The 21,704-nt window shown below is 34.9% G+C and overlaps 1 protein-coding gene across 1 annotated transcript in view; it reads left to right on the forward strand.

Annotated features, from left to right (window-relative positions):
• Positions 1-21,704, forward strand: part of MEOX2 (mesenchyme homeobox 2) — a 75,586-nt gene that overhangs the window by 1,148 nt on the left and 52,734 nt on the right. The window lies entirely within an intron of this gene.

Below are 21,704 nucleotides of genomic sequence, written 5' to 3' on the forward strand. Positions count from 1 at the left end.
TGGATTTCCAAATTATTGCACAACATTTGGAACTTGCAGTGGAACTTGGCAGAGCACATGAGAAAAGTTTTAGTTTTTTTTTTTTTTAATTCTGATTTCAGAGTTCTTTAAATAGCACCCTATTCCAAATGGTAAAATTTCTCTTTCTTGGGGAAGAAGATATTGTCTAGGAATTCAGAGGATTTTAAGGAATGTATCAGAGAATGGGAACTAAATATACGCTCAGACCCTTGACGAAAGACGATTCTTTATTGTAGTTGTATTCATGTAATGCTAACCAAAAAGAAAATCTGAGTTTCAAAAGTGGAAAGTAAAATCCTCCTCCAGTTGAGTATTATCCGAAACAAGGACTGGGAAACTTAACAGCAACCCGAGTAGCGCTGCTACAAGTGGGTGTGCGTAGGAGGCGCTGATCTACGTACGCGAGGATATCTTGAACCGCGTAGCAAAAGGGAAATCTTAACTAAACGCGAATGCTTGAAGGCACTGGCAGCCAACTAAACTTTAGCAATCCAGAGAAACTAAAGCTTTGCAGTCAACTGTCAAAGCCCTTACCTGTCTCTGTCCTAAAGACATTGTTAAAAGATGCTTTATAAGGAGGGTATGAGCTTTCTTCAGGAGCTACGACGCAACCTGCGTCCCATCTTTTTGTAAGCTGTCGTTTATTTAATATAATATTTACGTATTTTTTCTTTGCCTCATTGGTTTTAAGAGCCCTGGAAGATAATTCCAGATACTGCTTTGAAAGACTGGATAATGTCTATCCTTTATAATAATTTAGATTTCGCATGAATGACAGAGATTGAGCCGCATATTTCATGTTCTTTTGCAGCAATGGTATCAGTTATTCTTAAGTGTGACTACGGAATGGGTTCTTCTATCTCAAAGTTTACATTCCAAGGTCAGGGTGAACTTCTAATGCCCCATCACAAAATAGTTTTTATCCAAAAAGGTTGCCAGCAGTATTATTCATTTTTAATGGTTTTTACTAACCCTAAGTGAGACACTCTTCAGACAGTGAAAAAGTTAATTATAGCAAGAAGGCTTCCATCTTCATTAGAAAACAAGTCATTTTTAGAATGCAGTCATCCTTTTATAGACTCAGCATTTGATATCACTCTAACTTTTCTGGGATAAGTTCTGAGTGCAGGTTAGCCAAGGACGCTTTTGCAATTTACTAGAGGCTCTTACTGTTCCTTGTACTTTCTGCAGTGAGAAACCTATATGATGGATTGTTTCATATGCTTCTTCAACTGAAAAAACGCACCTAAGTTTCTTAGGACAAACTGAATTTTCATATAGGCCTATGTTATTTTGATCAAGGAGAAATCAGGAAAGTGAGATCTAACAACTGACTCCCTTCAGTTATTTTAATAATGACTTTCTTAAGAAAATTGTTTATATTAATACTGCTACCGTCCTTTGGTGGGAAATAACCATATAACAAAATAAGTTTATTTTTTCATGCTGAAGTTGATAATTAAAGTTCTGGAAAAACAAAAGTTTTCATCAGATACATAAAATATTAATAGATTACATCTTGAATGGGAAATACAATTAATCATCACCAAGGGTAGAATCATTGGAAAGTTAGAATGAACTTTTTCTTTGATGGGATATTTTGAAACAACCCTTCACTGTCTAAAAGGAAATATATTTTAAATTTCTTGTTGAATATATGTACAGTCTTTGAAAATAAAGTTTAAATAGCCAAATTTACTATTTTAGATAATATTTGTTAGATTCTTTAAGTAAACTTAAGTTCAAGGTATCATTTTTTATTGGAATGATGTTGTATTTGGTCTTTTATAATTTATGCTCACAGCTATTTCATTTCATATTATTATAAGGGCACCTTGATCTAGCAGAAATTAAAGCAAAGTAGAAAGTCAATGTAATTCTGACATTATTAACACATATATCTCTAATTGCTTAGAGTACAGTTTTAATGTTTCAATATTTCCAAAAAAACTGAATTAACATAATGTTGACACTTCAAATTTTAAAATTATATTTGACAAAACTCACACCATGCATTACACAGGCCATTTTTATTTTGTCAGACAATGTATAATTAGTATGTATTTCTAGTTGAGAGTGAATGTAGTACATAAATCCAGGGCAAAATCAGAACCAAAATTCTGTGTGCTTGCAGCTCACAGATTGTATGTATATGTGTATGTGTGTACTGACTATGCAAAATTCTAATGGAATTTTAAGCACTGGAAAATACTAAAAAACAACCCCAATTTCATCCATGATAATGATACTGAAACTGTAATAGTTAACATTTTTCAGTGTGCATTTGTATGCGCTTCGCCTCTCAAAAACACATGAACACACGCATACACAAACTCAAGAAGCTTAAGGGTCTAGAAGCAAATATTTACGGACTTTAGACTTCCACTGCACTTTATCAACAATTGAAAACAACAACGTTTAATAGAAAATTACACTGTCTTTTATATATGTTCAGCATATTTGCAACTTTGAACCTGCTATGCTTTCTGGCATTATTATCAAAGCCAACATCTGCCACACCTTCAGAGGAACTCTTAGAAATCAAAACTTTACAACTGTACTTAAAGCAATCTATACCAAACAGGTCATTCTGAAAAAAAGTCTATAAATACTGTGAATTACTTCACTTCAGTTACCTTTGATTGTTCACCAAGCAACGTAGTAATAAGTATAAACTGCCTATTTTTCAGTTAGTAGATCAAAGTAAATTAATCTAATTTTAGTTTTTAACGCAGGTAATATAAAGTATAAATGTATGAGTATCTTCTGTTTAAATTTATTAAATGAATACAAGTGCATATTTTATAAAAAATCAAAATTATGTCAAAAAGGAGTGATTTGGGGTGTCAGTTTTACAAGACTTTCAATCATATTAGATTCTTATAAAACTGTAATTATTTTATTATAGCTACAAGATCATAAAATATCTGTTGTCAAATTATGTCTGTCTGGCTCTGTAGATTGATAGGCAAGTATTAGGATGATATACTGGACATTAAATACAGAGTAATATCTTCCTTGCCCTACCTCTAGTATTATATTGTACTTTTTTCTAGATATTTCTATCATCATGTTTTCTGAAAGAAAATAAGTTACATTATTATTCATTTCTGTGTGACTGGATCACGACTTTCAGCATTTGCTTTAGAATTTAAAATGCAGTCTATTGGATGTGGGTGGTTATAGGCCAGTATTTGTATTGAACAAATTAAGTGCCTCAAATCTATGACATTTAAAAAGTAACCATTTTCAGTCATTTTCTTGGACTAGTAGATTAATTTTAGATGTGAACATTTAAAATGATGACCTGACATAAAAAAATTATGAGTACCATTGACCTACATGAGTGTTTGCAAAATGATTACACTCAAAAGTCAAGAGCATTAATTTCTTCAGAATTAAGGTGCTTTATTGTAGAAAGTCAGCAATGACAGAAGGAAGAATGCAAATAAATACTGAAAAAGTTTCCATTTCACTATAAATACCTTTATTTATAGTTATTTGAAAAGGAACAGCGTCAAACATAATGCATGGCACTGCTAAAACTTTCATTTGAGTTAAAAACCCTCTATCAAGCATTTTAAGTTTTAATCTTTGTTTACAGTAATCTTCAATGGAAACCATTATGTTGGTACACTGTAAGCTGATCGCCACTAATAAACGAAAAAATTTATTTTAAGCATTACCTTGTTTGTCTGTGTTTCGAAACATAGATCCCTCATCACAGGATTGGAATTTATCACAACTTATTTATTGTAAGACCTAATTAATTTTAAACAAGAATAAAATAACGAAAGGGACAACCCCTTACCTTAGATTCAGAGAAATATGGCAAACTATTGCTATATTTAGTGAAAGAATTAACTTTTTTAAAATATAAATAACCTATGGGTGAATTAATAACTGACTTCTGTTAAAAAAGAAAATCTCCACATGTAAACCTATTTATATATTTGGCCTGATAATGATGCCAGTTTTATTCATTTACTAAATTTAAATATATATATGCTGGGCAATTTCATTAATTTACTGGATTAAAAATGGCAGCCAGAAACACACAGAAAATGTGATGGCTTCTTAGATTTTCATTTCAAATAAAAAAACTATGTAATACAATAATATATTGTAGTTTTAGACCATGTTCACTTAAGTAATTTATTCTTAAAATTTCAGACCATTTTTTTTCCAAGAATTGCTATGATTATTACAAACATTTATGAGTGATAAATGATAAGGGTGAAAAATATTACAAAATAAAATACACACAGGAATTCCTTAACTAATATTTGTTGAGTTAATAGTTGTGGATGATTTATTTCTCATTTTCTTGTAATTTTGCCATATTGTTTCTTATAATAAAAATTTTGTGAGGAAAATATATTAGAAAAGATATGAAGTAAGACTATCAGCAGTAGAATGTGCCCCCTTGATTATAATCATAAAATAAGAAGGATTAAATATTGAGTAACCAGCTAAATTACATATCCTGGATTATTGCATTGGTGACTGATTCCAATGGTTAAATTAGAAAAAATGGTATAAAACACAAACCAAGGCCAAAGTGCACAAAGTAGAAATTGTATTTTTATTCAAATGGCAAAACACATTTTATTGTTGTGACTTCTTTTATGTGTTTTAGTCATTAATATGATTTACTTATCAATAATAAGCTTTTTGTTAAGGTTGTAAAGAAAATTAAATACTAACACTTTCTATTTTTGTTATGATACTTTTATGATTTTTTTCTCAGAATAGTTGTATCAAACTGAAACCCTCGTGTAGAGATGAAGTGACACAATAATAAAGAAATATGAATTGCAACACTGCCTTATTCTCCACACTACTTCTAAATCATAGTCATCAGTGAAGTTCAAAATCCAATTGCAAAAAACCTTTTAGAATGTTTTATTGCTCTGATGAAGTAAAACTTAAAATAGTAAAGGTCACTTTGGGTCTCAGACTTCAATTTGCATTACCTGTGTAGAGGTAGAATTAATTTAAATTGGAGCCCCTTTTCTCTGATGATTTTCTACTTACATTATAGTAGGATAAGGAATTTGTTTTCTCTTTAAGAAATCGTGTTAGATAGTATTTTAGGATACAAATAATAAATAATGTATCTATTAATCTGTATAAAATTCAGATGTCGCTTTTTGTTCAGATGTTTCAGACGTTTTCATACTTCAGAGTAAATGTTTCTCTTTAAAATCTTTAAAAATATTTTTTTATTAAATTAACGAAAAAATACTTGGGAAAAATATACATTCATTTGGGATTAAATGGGTCAATTATTAATACCCCTCTATATTTGGAATTTGAATTATGTAATTAAAATCCACTTATTCGTGAAAAACTTTTTATAATGTCACATTTTCCACAGCAATATAATGTTTCTGAATGTCTGAAAATTTGATACTGTGTATTGGAATATTGATTTTGTAGGGCTCTGAAATTATTGTATGATATGTTTTTTGATCTCTTCCATGCACCTATGAATAAGAAAAATCAGGTAAAATATGTATTAGTGTGTATACATTTTTGGAAGGGGTTTATATGAAGAAAATTCTTTCAAAAATAATTACGTTGCTGTCTTATCTTACATAGATTTAAAAATTAACAAATTGGAACTTCAGCTTATCTAATACCATAGTTATGGTACTTTTCAAAGTTAACATTTCCTTAAAATTTTTTAATTCTAAAATATTTATATTTTTTGGCGACTTAATTCTTACGGCCTTGGAGTTTTTACTTTTACAGCAGATACAAGTTTAGTAGGTAATAACTCGTGGTAGTAAAAAACATTAGGGTTTTGTTTAAAGACTTAAATTCAGAAATCATTGCTCTTCTTAGAATCAATTCAATTAGAATATTCCAAATGTATTTAAACATCCTAGTGTTGTGGTTGGTTTGTTGTTTTTTTTTTTGTCAGTCTTCTTTCTAAGATGTTTTAGGTATGTTTCTTGAAGCTGGATAGACTATATTGGTTGAAATTGTAAATATAAGGTGTTTAGTATTTATAGGTTTTAGTCCCTACTATATTTTAGTAGAAAGGTTAATCGTATAAAAGACAGGGAAGATGCTGAACTCGGACATGGCGGCTACACTTAAAGCACACTTTAAAATAATCTATTTATATAAATGTATGTATATACACTAATAGAATCTCAAATTTAATTTCTTCAGAACAGATCATCTGAACGAAAGTATCCACATTAAAGACTATAATATGATGTTAAATGTTGCAGTTACAAATAAAATGTTGCAGTTACAAATAAAATATTAAACGTGGAGCACATACGGCTATGTGGAGAGTCCTAAAGACTGAACCTGATAATCGATGATAGTTACAAAATCAAATCTGCCAGCACCCTGCAGTTTTTCTTTTGTCTTTCTCTTCCTCTGGCTCTTTATTCTGCCTACATTTCAAGAGATTTCCGTAATGCTACAAGAAAAAAAAAAAATCCCAGTTATCTTACATGACTGTGGGCAAGAAAATGATTAAGATGAAGTCATCTCTCTCTCAGACTGTGTGGAAACCTAGCGGAGGGTCCAGCTTCGGTTGGCGGATGCCAGTAGAATTTTAAAGGCCGAGAATTTTGCTCTTTGAAAATACAGCTTTAATGCTTTGCCAGAAATGACACCCAAATAAAAACTTATTTTTGCAAATGATAGTTATTTGCAAGTGTACTGGCGAAATACATTCGGTGTCTGTAGAGGCGGCTTCTTACAACTTTCTGGACTGCATAGAAAACTTTTGGATTCTTAGCCTCCTGAAAAAGTAGCAAAGAAAACTGAAGTATATTATTAGTTAAAAAAAAAAAGTATAAAATGGGCAGTGACTTTCATCAAAGAAATAATGAATACCAAGTAAATTTTACAAATGATTGATTTTATTGTGGTAGTGAGAACACGCAGGTCAGGAAAATAGAATTGTGCCATCAAAAACTTAGTGGGAGCTAAATTGATGAAAAGTAGCTTTGATTTTTTAGGATGCCAGTAATTTATTGAATGGCTTTCACCTTTTAAGAACCATACAAAGAGAGATTTACTCCTAATTGTGTAGATTGACATTAAGTGATATCTCTCTTCTTTAATATTTTTCAAAAATAAAATGAATTTTCAGGTATTTTTCTGCCTGACAGTGAAAGTCTCCCCAACTACATGCTATGTTTACTTTGGATTTTTTTTTCTCCTTATTTGTTGTGTAAACGGGTGTGGATGTATTAAACTAGAGAGCATCTAGATGTAAATTGCTAAGAAAGACCAAAATGGCATGAAAACCAGCTGTTAGACACCTAAATTTAGGGGCTGCTACCACATGCATTTCCAAGATTATGATCTTTTGAACGTCTACCTTCAAAATTCAAGGAATCCTGCATGCCTTTTCTTCCCGAACTATTCTTTGTTCCTAGAAGAAGAGCACCACATTTTTTTCTTGGATACCCAAATGTTTGGGAAAATAAGGAGGAGCAGCACCTTTTTTTTGTTTTTTTCGCAGTTTTAGACAGTAGTTGATAGATCACAAAGGATTTATCTAATTTCTTTCTCATCCTCTTAGGAAAATTGGTGGCACACTCATATAGGGATGATTGAAGAGAGCTTGATGCTGACTATCTGATGGTGGGCAGTGTGTTGAGAAGCAACAGGATGGAGAACTACCCAGGGTCTGCCCACAACGGGAAAATATTAGCACCTCTAAACATGATAGGGCGAAGAGAGGGAGCTTTTACACTGGAATCCAGTGAGAGCAGCAGAACAGAAGCCTTCCAGCAAAGTTGGGACCTCAGGTGGAAGTTTGCAGCCCAATTCAAATGTCTTGAAATAGCCTGCCTTCATGCTTTCCAATCCCCTTCTGTTGCGTCCCTTTGGCCAGGTGTATTCAAAAGATGGGGCTTCCTGTTGGCTCAGTCGGTAAAGAATCTGCCTCCAGTGCAGGAGACATGGGTTTGATCCGGGGTCAGGAAGAGTTCCTGGAGAAGGGAATGGCAATTCCCTTCTAGTCAATTCCAGTATTCTTGCCTGGGAGATTGCATGGACAGAGGAGCCTGGCAGGCTACAGTCAATGGGGTCACAAAAAGATGGACACAAGTGAGCAGCTAAACCACCACCACAATCAGAAGATAGAGAAGCAGATCACTCAGGTCTTGGTGGATAAAATCCTTAGATATCAACCTAAAGGTACACAGGCCACAGAAGAGAAATGTCAAGAGTTTTTTTTAACCTTTGTCTCTTGCTAACTATGATTTAACTTCTCTGTAGTGTAGTTTCCTAAAAATTAAAGTGAGTCAAGAAACATAAAGTACTTAAAACAGTGTCTGGCTCAGTAAGTATTGTTGTTTTTGTCTTCTATCAATGTAGGTACAATTCTGTTGTGGGTATTCACCATCAAAAAATAATCTCTGTCTTATGTTGCCTGTTTATTTGTGTTTTACTAGTAATATTGCTGTAGGAAGTGTTACTTGCCTGAAAGATTATTTTGAATAATCCTCAACTATCCTTAGAATTGTACATCCATCGCATGCCATTTTCCTGAAATGCAGAGTGAGTTTTAAATCAAGCTTTATGAGAAACTCAAGTTGCCTTCACTTAATAACCCCTAAGATTCCCATTCCATTGCCTTTTTTGACTGGATATCTCCTAACCTTTCTCAAATGTCTTCTACACTTCTCCATCAAACACTTGTTTTCAAGAGGAAGGTACAAAAAGGTATTTAGTCAAGAGGGAACAGAACTTAAACCAAAAGGTTTTTTAAATATGACAATGAAATGTCAGTTGTCTGTTGCCATTGTTAACTAGGAAGTTGGACAGAACATTTTTCTGCTGAGTTATAAAGTTCATTGCTGAGAGAATTTACATATTGTTAATATTAGATATTAACAATATGTAATAATATTGTAATTATAATATTGCAATTATAATATTGTAAATATGTAATATTAACAATATGTTAATATTGTTAATAAGCCCATTGTTACTTTGAGTGGTTCCATTAGGAGACCCTCATGAATGACAAATACGCAAATACTTTAAAAAAAACCCATAAAACTGCATTATATCTCACATTAAATACAAAAGGACAGTTTTATAATAGTGGTAAGTTCTTTTTTCAAAGCAAATATTTATTGTGAATTTACTTATATTTAATAAATTGTTGAGAAGTACTGCTTAGGTTGAGGCAATAGAGTGCAAAACTCCCCCCAAGTTGTAAGTTGTGGGGGATTAGCTAGTTTCATTCTATGCAGCTTACTCACCTCTTCTAGGCCTGCAGTTTAATGTGGGGAAATTCAGATATATATTTCAGAGAAATTTTATATTGTTATATATGATGGTCTGTGGCAGTTGCTTTTGAATAAATAGTGAAATCAGATACTGTATTAAAATTCTAAATGTCCAGAGCTAACTCTTTCAAAATTCTTAGACTAACAGCAGTTTAATTCCTAAAATGAGAGTTTCAAAGGACTAGTGATTGTTTCTCTTCTAGATCGTAGAAGGGCAGAGAGCAGGTACATGGAGAAGAACAAAACATTAAATGTTCAGTCATACACAGAGGTGACAAGAAAGGGCTGACTGCATAAGCTATTTCGTTCCTCTTGACTTTCAGGGTAGGCTTGATTTGTCAGTCTTCTTACTGACTTATAATCTATAATGTTTCAACAGGTGATTAGAATGATCAAGACACTGGAAGGGACCCGAGCCACCACCCAGTTCAATGAGTGCATTTTTTGATGAGAGAGTGCACCCAGTGAAGTGAAGTAATGTCTGTCAGTTCAGCCAAGTAGTGCCAGCTGAACTTCCATATCCTGACTTCATTCAGCCTAGTGCCCTTAAAAGGAAAATCTCCTATCCTATTTTGAAACCTTAAGTTTTTAGTTTTCCCAATAAAAGTAAGTTACAGCATCATTTAAAATGTTGGCTACTGCTTTTGAGCTAATAAAAGTGTATTTGACAAAATGCTTTACCTGGGTGTAAGCTACCTCTCTCTGAATCTGGATTTATGATTACCTTGGTTGTTTTTTACTGTTTTATGAATATGAACACTGTTATTCTTTTTTAGCTTCTTTCTTAGTTTTATGATGGCATAGTTCTTGCTATGGGTTACCATTATCCCTGTATATTTTTGATACCTCATACAATGAACCATAGCATTTTAAAGTTTAATATCTGGTAGTGTGCTGATGGACTTTGTTATATGATGTTTATAAGTAATAGGTATTTATGTAAATGGAATCATATTTTGGGTAGCCATTTGTGAACTGAAGACTCTGTTTCCTGTTTTAAAATGTTTAATGTGCTACTAATAGATTTTGTTTAGTTGGACTTTACCTATATTTGCATTTTGTATTGAAAGTCATAAATAACTACAGGTAGACACCACACAACTTTCCCTTGTCTCACGTCTTAAATCTAACTCCATTTAAAAATAAGTATTGATCTTATTTTTTAATTGAATGCAATCTTTTTTCCCAGAATATGCTAACGAATGTTAATAATTGGCCATTTTTTGCCTTTGCTAAGCAGGCATACCTTCCCTGTTTCTCCTCCAGTTCTGCCGACACTCGTCTTCCCCACAATCTGTAAACACCAGACCCATCTGCTCATCCCCAATGCAGAGAACCACATAACCTCTGGAACACTCTAACACTGAACTCTAATAGTAATTCCATATCCTTAATTCTTGTTGCTGCTGCTGCTGCTAAGTCGCTTCAGTCGTGTCCGACTCTGTGCGACCCCATAGACGGCAGCCCACCAGGCTCCCCCGTCCCTGGGATTCTCCAGGCAAGAACATTGGAGTGGGTTGCCATTCTTACTAGACCCTCAAAAACAAAATTAAAATACACAGTTAGTTCTTCCAAGAATTTTTTTTTACCCTCTTTTATCTACATATAACTCTGTTTCCAAAATAAAATAAATAATTACTCTTCTACCTAGTTTGATGATTTTCCACTCCTTTTCCAGCAGACTTAACTTCAAAACTCAGTCATGTTGCTTTTTCCTGCACAGCTAAGCCCAAATCCACTCTATTGCTTACCATTCCTTATTTTCTATATTTTCTTCGTATTCCTACTTCGATGTTTCTTGCACTTAATTTTGTTTTCCCCCAAGGATTTCTGATGTAGCTCTCTGTTGTCAATGTATTTACTTCTGTTCATTCTTCCCTAATGAAATCCTTTATTCAACATATAATAATACTTGGACTTTGTCATTTGTCTTCTTGAAATTCTGCATTAAACTGAAAGTATTCTGTACTTACAGTACGAATGTTTAATTATAGGCTTTGATGAGTATGCATGGAGTGGCTAATAGTTGCCAATGATACAACACTAGATTTTACTTGTGCTGCTTCTTGTGTGCAGTCACGTTTTGTTTAATATCATCTATATCTAATATAAATTATATATTACAAACAAGTAAACGTCTAACATAATCTCATAATATATACATAATCGGATAGATACACTTAGATCAGTTTTTTCTGTCAAAGTCATCTTTCATTTAATCTTTGAAATACAGTGTGAAATGTTAGTTTAAGACTATCTTTTGATAATTCCTAATGTGAGTACCTAAATACATATAGTTTCATTCAAGAATCTTTCCCACAAGATTTTCTGCATCTTCTATTTGTTAAGAAATGCTAATATTACTTACCATCCAATGTTTATTTTGTTTGCTTAGGATTTAGGGATATATGTTAATTGCATTCCATTTAACAGTCTCCCAACCCAATCATTTAAGGCTTTATTGACCGGCTGGGTCAATTGGTCTGATACTGATTTTGCTTTTGTTTCTTTAAAACCAGTATTTCCTCAATAAACTTGTTTATGTCTACCTCTTTTTAATAGTTTATTATTTTGAGAAAATTGTATAATCACATATAGTTATAAGAAATAATAAACAAGGATCTCAATGTGCTTTACTTAGTTTTCCCCAGGGTTAATATTATAATACAAAAATATAACCAGAAATTGATCTTGATAAAATTAGCTAATCTTACTCGAATTTCACTAGTTTTGTTGTACTCCTGTGTATATCTATGCATGTGTGTAATTAGCTCTGTGCTGCCTGCCAGATTGACTTTTATTTTGATCCTGTAGCCTATGACATCTTTTTCCTATATATATATTTATTATTTTCATTAAAAAACAGCTTGTGACAACTTCCCAGGTCAATACTACTCTAAGTTAATCATTGCACTTCTCTTACCACATTAATGTCTGTATACTGCATAACAACACAGTTAAATTTTGCCTCATGGTTCTCTTTGCTGTTCCTATTCCGCATGTCTCTAGTCTGTGATTTGCATTACATGTATTCACAAAGAAAAAGTCTGCCTTCTTTATCTTTTAATGTGGCATTTTGCATTAGGATAGGTGCACAGAAGTGCTTGGTAAATCCCATTTGGGGCATAGAAAATGCTTCATTAATGTTGAATGAATTGTCTATATCAGGGGTTTTCTGAAATTCTCGGTTCCAGGATTCTAGTAGTTGGCAAATTCAGAAGATTGTTGGCCAATCCATAAGGGAGTTGAATGAATATTGACTTTAAGTAGTTGTCTGTATTTGTTTCTGAATGACTTTTATGGATGCTTTCTAAAGTGAAATACCTTTGATGACATGGCATATATTTGCCATTTGTCAACTGATGAGGCATAGAAACATACATTTTTAAGAAACTTTATAAATCATCAAAAATTGTCCACCTTTTAAGAGGTAAGATGCATTTATTTTTGATAATTCAGTGATTATTAAGCCAATTTCCTGTCAACTAATATATAGGAATGTCTCATTCCATTATTTGGGAGTAAGATGTGAGATTCTCTGAACATTCTGTGCAGCTATGCTATGAATTGTTGAGCTTTTGCACATTACATACAGCCAAGTAATCATAGTACTTAAAATATCGTTTAACAAAGCCAAAAAAATTATATTGAACTTGAAATTATCAGGCAGCCGGGGAAAATATGGAGTATTAATCTGTATTGTAGTATTGAATAGTGGCACAGATAGTTGGTGATTTGAAAAAGAAGATAGATTATTTTCTAATTTTTCAAGTAGACTGAATTTTAAAAAAGAAATGTAAGGTCCCTTTTCTGAGCACCCTGATATAGTGACACTGATTCAATCTATGATGCCTCAGTCTGTATCATTCTGCTTTGAGTATAACTAACTGGCCAACCAGATCACACAATGGTATGTGATTAGAGAATTTGGATCCAAGACACTGACAAGTGACCACACATGAGGTGGCCTGGCTATTAAGGAAAAGAACAGTGACAGAGGAGTGGGAAAGCTAAATAAAAATCATCTCACTTGTTTTGAGTTTAGTCATGCATCACATGAACTGTCTCATGAAAAGAAAGTTTGCAACAAGACTACTTGTCCAAGGAAATTAGCATTTATTTCTATAAAAAAGTAAAATTAATCCATACTGCAAAACATTTTAATAATTTTTTAAGAATCTATTATCCATGACTCTGACACTGATTCTATTTTAATAATTCCTTCAACTCATAAAGAAAAATAACTCTCAGATTTTACATGCTTCTGGACCTTTTTGATAACTTGGTATCATAAGGTTAATTTAGGGTTTCCCAGGTGGCACGATTGGTAAAGAACCAACCTACCAATGCAGGAGATGTAAGAGACAGGGTTTGATCCTTGGCTTGGGAAGATCCCCTACAGGACGGCATGACAACCCACTCCAGTATTCTTACCTGGAGAATCCCATGGACAGAGAAACCTGGTGGGCTACAGTCCATAGGGTCGCAAAGAGTTGGACATGACTGAAGGAACTTAGCACACACACATGCATAAGGTTAATTTATTCAGACCAGTAACTCTCAACACTAATATATTGGAATGGTCTGGGAACTCTCAAAAAATTCTAATACTTCATAGATTATGATTATGTGACTCTAGAGTAGATCTGGAATTTAAAAAAATTTATAATAGAAAATCATAATATAAAAGAGTAGAGATAATAATATAACGAACACTCAGGTGCCCATCATGTTCAATATATGTCAACGCGTGACACATCTTAACTCATTTATGCCATTCTACTCCTCCCTTGCCTTGTCCCAATTACTTTGAAACAAATCTCAGGTAGCTTGTTATTTCATCTGAACACTGATACTTTTAAAAAGCTTTCAAGTTGATTCTAACATATAGCCAAGACTGAGAACTACCAATAGAACATTCTTGTTTCTAGGTTGAAAATTTATGAGAGGCAGAGACTCTGTATTCTAAATCTTATCCTTTCCTTCACATGGAGAGCTTTGTTAGACATGGTCGCTCAATAAAATATTACAAAATTACTAGAAATGCCCATTTCTGTGTTTATCACCAATAATCATATTAGTCTCCTGTGCTGTGTAGTACCAGTACTAGCCATATAAGACTATTTAAATTTTGATTAGTTAAAATTAATTAAATTTAAAAACCAGTTCCTTTGTATTAGTAAACACATTCCAAATACTCACTAGCCATATGTGGACACTGGCTAACGTATTGAACAGTGCAGATAGAGAACATTTTGATCTGTTAAAAAGTCTAATTGAACAGTGCATCTAGACAGCTTTACTACTCTGTTCAGCTACTGAAAGAGTAATCAATTCAATTGTTCAGTGGTAAATTAAAATGAAGTAAATGAATTAAAAAAGCAAATGACAACATATGATGAATGTAAATGTAAAAAATAATAGAATTTTGGAAGTGGGAAGACAAACAATGAAAGCATATTAAAAAATGTAAGGTCAACTAGGGAGATTCTTCAGAAGGCCTCTTGAGGAATAGGGAGGAGAACATTTTTCTGGGAAAGGGTGGGGAACATGCCAGGAATTAGGCTAGATTTTCCAGGGAGAAAGTATGAAAACTTAATAGAATCAGACAGTGGCAATTAATGAGAAAGAGTTACTGACTTTCAAAGCCTCTCACAAGATCTGATCTTTTACAGTCCCTGGTATGAATTCCAGAATTTCAAGTCAGGTAGCTGACAAACTGAAAGAGCATATTAGACAAGACTTTTGGGGGGAAGAAAATGAGGATCAAGTATTCATCTTGGCGTTTGAAAAGAGCAAATGCAAGGAAAACTGAAGTATAAGGAGACTCACAGCTGTCCTGTGAACCATCTGGGTCTGCTTGGCCGCAGCCATACATCACACGATGAAGCTGCCAACCGCAGAGTTCTGAATATGTGGGAAGCAGGACTAGTCATCAGAGGATTCATTTTTAACAGAGATTAATTAGTAACTAATTGATACTTGAACTGCTAGTGATCTGTGGGAGAAAAGGCAATATTAACACTACATATTAAGCCAAGATACCGCGGGATACTTTCACGTTAGAATTTATGAGTTGAGAGTGTATGCTCATGTAGGAAAGTATAGAAAAACATTAACAATTGTGTTCAGACCATCTTAGAAACACACACACACACACACAAAAAAAAAACACATTACAGTACTGGGCCAAGCATATGTAAGTGTCCAGGCAACTCTCATTGTTTTTTGAGAGGTTTTGGAACAGAATCAGGCCAGACCAAATGTAATTTGTAATAAAGTTTTATTGGCAGTGTAGAAGACGAATAAGGAAAACATTTTAGTAATTTTCAGTGAGTGAAATTTATGAGTTTGCTTTTATATTGAAAATTTGCTCATAAGATGTTGGTGGCCATTGGTGTGTAAATGTGTGGATGTGGTAATCTCTATTACTAATAGCAATTTTTTTTTTTTTTTTTTACTTTTTTCCCCAGTTTAAAAAACAGTGTGCTTTTACCATGGACACAGTAATGATGGGTTATATTTTTTATAAAGACCAGTTAGAATAAATAGTCTGCACAGGCAAAGTATCTCTTTTTTTTTTAATAAAACATCTTTAATTAAAGTATGACAGTTGAATGCAATAAGGTAGTTGAATGGATGTTAGTACACAGTATATATAGGTGAAATCCAAGTTGGATGGTTTTACCTTGAAAACTCAGGTTGTGAGAAAGTCAAAATAAACCTATAGAAAATTTAAATATGTTATTCAAAGTGGGTGGAATAAAGAGGTTCCACAATTTAACTGTTTCCTAAAGAGGTGCTGAATGAGAGAGAGACTGCTTTATACAAGAGTCGCAGGCAGAAAAAGGGATTTAATTCACAAGATAGTTGTGCCTCAGTTCTGTGTCTCATATCTGTCTCAGTTCAGTTCAGTTCAGTAGCTCAGTCATGTCCCACTCTTTGTGACCCCATGAATCTCAGCACGCCAGGCCACCCTGTCCATCACCAACTCCCAGAGTTTACCCAAACTCACGTCCATCGAGTCGGTGATGCCATCCAGCCATCTCATCCTCTGTTGTCCCCTTCTCCTCCTGCCCCTAATCCCTCCCAGTATCAGGGTCTTTTCCAATGAGTCAACTCTTTACATGAGGTGGCCAAATTATTGGAGTTTCAGCTTCAGCATCAGTCCTTTCAATGAACACCCAGGACTGATCTCCTTTAGGATGGACTGGTTGGATCGCCTTGCAGTCCAAGGGACTCTCAAGAGTCTTCTCCAACATCACAGTTCAAAAGCATCAATTCTTCGGCGCTCAGCTTTCTTCACAGTCCAACTCTCACATCCATACATGACCACTGGAAAACCATAGCCTTGACTAGACGGACCTTTGCTGGTAAAGTAATGTCTTTGCTTTTCTTCCTTTTTTTTTTTTTTATATGCTATCTAGGTTGGTCATAACTTTCCTTTCCATGCCGTGATACTCATTTTCTGAATGTTGAACTTTAAGTCAACTTTTTCACTCTCCTCTTTCACTTTCATCAAGAGCCTTTTTAGTTCCCCTTCACTTTCTGTCATAAGGGTGGTGTCATCTGCATATCTGAGGTTATTGATATTTCTCCCAGCAATCTTGATTCCAGCTTGTGTTTCTTCCAGCCCAGCGTTTCTCATGATGTACTCTGCATATAAGTTAAATAAGCAGGGCGACAATATACAGCCTTGACGTACTCCTTTTCCTATTTGGAACCAGTCTGTTGTTCCATATCCAGTTCTAACTGTTGCTTCCTGACCTTCATATAGGTTTCTCAAGAGGCAGGTCAGGTGGTTTGGTATTCCCATCTCTTTCAGAATTTTCCACAGTTTATTGTGATGAGACATAAATACTCTCATATTTTCTCTACTCTTCTTATAATACGAAAAGCAAAATGCAAAAAATTCTCATTTTACCTTTTCTAATACAATTCATTTTCGACTGCCTGTTAAGGAAGCTGTATTAGTATTTTAGATAAAGCTGAATTCCTTTAAAAAAAAATGACCCAGAGGATGACTGAATAAATGGTGGTGTTGTTGTTTAGTCACTAAGTCATGTCCTATTTTTTTGCCACCCCATGAACTGTAGCCTGCCAGGTTCCTCTGTCCATGGGATTCTCCAGGCAAGAATACTAGAGTGAGTTGCTATTTTCACCTCCAGGGGGTCTTCCTGACTCAGGGATAAAACCTGGTTCTCCTGCGTTGGCAGGCAGATTCTTTACTGCAGAGCCACCAGGGACCCCAAAAGGGTGAGATGCATCCCTGGATGGGCTCGAACCACCAATTTTTCAGTTAACAGCTGAACATGATAACCGATTGCACCACAGAGACACAAAATAAATGGTAATTAGTATCACATTATAGCCTATCCTCCCCCTGGTCCCAGAAATACACAGGACACACACAGTACCTTAGGTATTTCAGGAGCCTCATAATTCACAAACTCAGACATAATTCGCTAAATGGGTACTCTGTGCTAGGGACTTAGTTCTGTGCTGTGGGTACAGTAAGATGAATAGAACACCTTGAGGTTTCTGGAAGGGTCCACAACATAGCATGGAAGGCAAAGATGGAAACAACCAGATGCAACAATATGATAGAAGAAATATTAGTGTAGCAAAGATGATGAAAATATGTGGAGAAGTCCAAGAAGATTTCAGAAAATGTATGAACCTCCCTGTTCCTCTCCCTTCTTACTTCTGCTTTCTGAAGTTATGAGCCCATGAAAATCTATTAAACAATGACCTGGATCAAGTCATCCTGGGAGAAAAATATGAATAATGATCTATGAAATGCAAAGCAGGTTTTGGGCCCCTGAGATCATGCACAAAATCTGACCCTAGGGCATTCTTAACCAAATCCTTAATTTTTATGATTCAAGGATGCCTTTGTTTTATGCACCAAGAGGTAGTAATTGATTGTAGATAGCTAAATTTTATAATTCAAAAATTTTATTCCCAGGACATTGTTTGATAAAATCACAGTGAAAGGTGAAAGATTTTGCTAGCTGGCTAACTATATATTTGGGAGTATATTTGGCAGGATATTAATGTTATCTTAATAAGGCAAGAAAGGATTAAGTCCATGAAGGACATTGTGGAGTACATTTTTAGGCAGGACTGTGATACTGTTGCTGCTGCTGCTGCTGCTGCTGCTGCTGCTGCTAAGTCGCTTCAGTCGGGTCCAACTCTGTGCGACCCCATAGACGGCAGCCCACCAGGCTCCCCCGTCCCTGGGATTCTCCAGGCAAGAACACTGGAGTGGTTAGCTGTCCCATATTTCAAAGGCTCACTTTAGTAGAATATTGTGAACATGTGAAATGACTTTTAGTCCTTCCTTGGTTTTCCTTCTTTGGCTTTCTTGGCATTTCTCTCCATCTTTATCTTGAAAGCTCTTAAGACCTCCCTGTAGACCATATTCAAGTAACTTCACAGAATGTTAGACTTGGAAGGGATTATAGAAATTATCAAAATCATCCTTTCAGTCTTGTTGTTGTTTGGTTGCTTAATTGTGTCTGACTCTTTGTGACCCCATGGACTGCAGCACGCCAGGCTTCCCTATCCTCCACCATCACTCAGAGTTTGTTCAAACTCATGTTCATTGAGTCGATGATGCCATCCAACCATCTCATCCTCTGTTGTCACCTTCTTCTCCTGCCCTTAACCTTTCCCAGCATTGGGGTCCTTTCCAAAGAGTCAGCTCTTTGCATCAAGTGGCCAAAGTATTGTTGTTTCAGCTTCAGCATCAGTCCTTTCATTGAATATTTAGGGTTGATTTCCTTTAAGATTGACTGGTTTGATCTCCTTGCTGTCCAAGAGACTCTCCAGGGTCTCCTCCAGCACAAAGTTTGAAAGCTGACTCTTACATCCATACATGACGACTGGAAAAGCCAGAGCTTTGACTCTACAGACCTTTGTGAGCAAAGATGAGAAAATTGAGGCTCAGAAAGTGGCATCGCTAAAATAATGTATGCAGAGCTGGGGCTAACAACTTCCAACTCAGTAACTTTTTCTTATTGCTATAATCTTCTCCAGACTGGCAATATTATCATTTAATTACCACTGTCTATTTTTGTTTTGACTAAATACTATGTGTTCGTTAGCTGATTTCTTTTACTTGAATCTAGAAGGGATAGAATTTCCATCAATGGGATCCCAGTATCTGCCTTACTTGACATTTATTTCCTGGTAAAATTGGTCATTCATGGAAGAGGAACAATTTGGGCCATTCTGAAGTTGATGCCTATACTTCATATTTACCCTGAAAATTTAAACATTAATATATATTTTATCAGTGGTTAATGTAAGAATTAAATCTATAGTGTTGTTATGCTTGAATTGACTTCCTGATCTAGAATTTGAGGGTTTCCCAGTGTTTCAAGCAGAGAAAGCAATGGCACCCCACTCCAGTACTCTTGCCTGGAAAATCCCATGGACGGAGGAGCCTGGTAGGCTGCAGTCCATGGGGTCGCTAAGAGTCCGGCACGACTGAGAGACTTTACTTTCACTTTTCACTTGCATGCATTGGAGAAGGAAATGGCAACCTACTCCAGTGTTCTTGCCTGGAGAATCCCAGGGACAGAGGAGCCTAGCGGGCTGCTATCTATGGGGTCACACAGAGTCAGACACGACTGAAGTGACTTAGCAGCAGCAGCAGCAGCAGTGTTTCAAGTGCTCTTTCTCAGTTCCAGGCATCTTATTTGAATCCTTTTATTTTATCACATTTTGCTTTAATATTCCTTTAGTTATCTTCCAAAACATATTCAGTGTTACCAATTCATCAGGGTGCTTTTTTCGCTCTTAGTTTAGGGTAATAGCTTTCTTTGCTCATTTTCTTTTCTTTAAGTTACTCTGGAAATGTATGTGGAAGAAGTCATATCAGTTCACAAATTTGACTATTATTGAATCACATGGGTTTGATTTGCCAAAATGTATGACATTGTCTTCAGCATTCAGAGTGTACTTAGAAGAAATCCTGAACTGTAAGAAAAGGATTTTTTGTATGTGATGTCCACTTAACTAATAAATCTGTCATCACTGACTGGTCTCCATTTCCTCTGAAATAAACAAATCACTATTAAGTTCTTTGAAGCAGGAGACTGCCAGGAAACACGAAAGTCACTTTTGCTTCATCCTCCAAGATAAAGTATTTAATTTAATAAGTGGAATGAGATGCAACAGAAGGAGCCATGGGGTCTTCACACCTGCTAGAAAGTCCAGCAGGTCTCCACAGAGCAGGAATTCAAACAAACTTCAGACCTGACGTTCAGCAGAAGTGCAGAGATGAAGCCAAGAATAAACTCTGGAAGGCCCTTGAAAACTTCATAAGTTGAAAGCCTGAATTGTGGAATCCTAGGACATTAGAAGAGGAAAATTGAAGAATCTGGAGGTCCATAACCCTCAACTGAATTAGCCCTATTGTTATTTTTTCTTTAGACTATTTCATTTTCTCCTTTAAATCAAATGGCAATTGATCCTTGTGTAAGAATGTATATTAGAAAGTCAGGGTCTTGGTTAAAGATTAAACATCAAGCATCCATCACTGAGGGCTTTTCTGTTTGTTTGCTTGCTTATTTAATTTCAGAGAAATCCAGACCTGTATTTTATTCTTGTTTATCTCAGTCAAAATAAATGGGTTACTTTAAAGTAAATGCACATGTAGTCTAACAAGGAGATCACTAGGAAAATATGAAGTCTAGTGAGAGGCAGAACAAAAGAAGCAAAATTTTAGAGCTCCTTAGAGAGACCAAAAAGCAAATAAAATACAAAGGAGATAAGAAAACCCAAGTGTATTTACAGATTAAATTTAAAAGGGTTATACATTGCTATTTTCCTTAGATTTTGTGTTCATTATTTATAATCAAGAAATTTATTTGTCTCAGGAACAGCAATTTTCTCTCTTTTAAAAAACAATATTTATGTATTTGGCTGCATAGGGTCTTCGTTGTATCACACTGATCTTTGCTGAGTGCTGCCGGGTCTTTCATTGCAGCAGGGGCTCTCTAGCTGTGGCACATGGGTTTAGTAGTTAGGATTTGGACTGTCGCCCGAGGCATGTGGGATATTAGATCCCCAGCCGGGGATCAAACCATTGTCCTCTGCATGGCAAAGTGAATTCATAACCACTGGACCACCAACGAAGTCCCAGAAACAGCAAATTTCTCTTAATTTGTGTCATTTATATGTAGCTCTGTGAGCACAAATTGCTGTGGTTGATATTTGTTTTAGCAATTATAATACTGCAAGAGAAAAAAAGAAGCAAGACATACTTGATCCAGATTACATTTTTTTGTTTGAACTAAAAACTTTATCTCAAGGTTGAGAAACCTCTTGACTCAGGTGATAGATACATAGGTAAATGCATACATACATATAAATACATACACACGTAGATCTCAG

This window comes from Bos grunniens, chromosome 4 (assembly GCF_055505025.1).
Source record: "Bos grunniens cultivar Pamir isolate PY7600 chromosome 4, Bosgru_T2T1.0, whole genome shotgun sequence".
In the NCBI taxonomy this organism is placed as follows: domain Eukaryota; kingdom Metazoa; phylum Chordata; class Mammalia; order Artiodactyla; family Bovidae; genus Bos; species Bos grunniens.